Here is a 1,393-nt window from a genome sequence, read left to right on the forward strand (position 1 = left end):
AATGGTTTGACCTTGTAAAATGTAAAGAAAGACTCTGGTACTTTTTGCTATAAGGAACTAAAGTAATATTGACAGAAGAATATGAAGATATGTTATTTCTTGCTATTATTGGAACATAAATATAAATATTAAATAGTGGTCTCCTTGATTGCGTACTAAAATGCCAAGCTCAAAATCTTCCCCTCTCAAATACTCTTGTGTTACCAAAAGATTAAAACATGATCAAGAAATAAATGCTAAAATGTAACTCGAGAGAGTTTACAAAACTTGAATGGGAAGAAGTTTTAAAAATACATATTTGTTGGCGCGCGCGGCTGCGTTTGAACGGCTCGGAGTGGGGCTCGGCCCGGAGCCGAGGGACCTTCTGGGCTACCGGGCGCAGTTGGTTCGTGCCGGGCTGGGCTGAGGCGCCGCGCGACCATGAGGCGCCGGGATTTAAGAGATTATGGCATCTGAAGCCCACAATGTTAACAAACGAGGCTTTTGTAATAATATCGAGGATCATTCCACTGATCTAGAAAAAGGATCTCTAATTTTACTAACATGAAGGAGGTTAAGAAATCTCCAACACAGTTGGCTGCTGACACAAATAGGACAGTTGGACAAGCTGCGAAAGGCCCAGATAAACCGCGTAGGGTGATCTATCGCCGAAAGAAAGTGCATCATCCTTTTCCAAATCCTTGTTACAGAAAACGACAGTCCCCTAGAAGTGGGGGCTGTGACATGGCAAATAAAGAAAATGAACTGGCTCGTGCAGGTCACCTGCCTGAAAAATTACGCCGTGATCCTCGGACAGACTTGATTAACTCCGGTGATCTGGTTCTCCACAGACGGAAAGCCCATCATCAAAATACAGTGGGTTTTTTCTGAGGTTTCTCAGGACCATGAAGCAATGGCACAGTTTTGTTCAGCAGGAATTTGAGATTGAATGTAGCTTTAACATTCTGGAGAAAGAGAAGTATACGTGAACTTGGAGCTTATTTGGTGAGGATAGAAGACCTTGGAGTGGTTGTGGATTGCCTTCCTGTGCTCACCAAGAGTTTACAGGAAGAAAAACAACACATCTCACTTGGCTGCTGTGTAGATTTGTTGCCTCTAGTAAAGTGCTTACTTAAAAGCAAGTTTGAAGAATATATAATAGTTGGTTTAAACTGGCTTCAAGCAGTCATAAAAAGGTGGTGGTCTGAACTGTCATCCAAAACAGAAATTATAAATGATGGAAATATTCAGATTTTAAAACAACAATTAAGTGGATTATGGGAACAAGAAAACCATCTTACTTTGGTCCCAGGATATACTGGTAATATAGTCAAGGACGTAGATGCTTATTTATTACAGTTGCATTGAGAGACTTCATCTACTAAAGAGCATTTGATTATTCAAAAAGTCCCCA

General features: G+C 40.8%; 1 pseudogene across 1 annotated transcript; it reads left to right on the top strand.

Annotated features, from left to right (window-relative positions):
- The first annotated feature begins 445 nt into the window (after window positions 1-445).
- LOC308357665 (KATNB1-like protein 1) lies at window positions 446-1,347 on the top strand (annotated as a pseudogene). Its single transcript has one exon. The product of its transcript is annotated as a KATNB1-like protein 1 (transcript).
- Window positions 1,348-1,393: the final 46 nt, after the last annotated feature.

The sequence above is a fragment of the Martes martes genome, assembly GCF_963455335.1.
Source record: "Martes martes genome assembly, chromosome: 16".
NCBI classification, from domain to species: Eukaryota; Metazoa; Chordata; class Mammalia; order Carnivora; family Mustelidae; genus Martes; species Martes martes.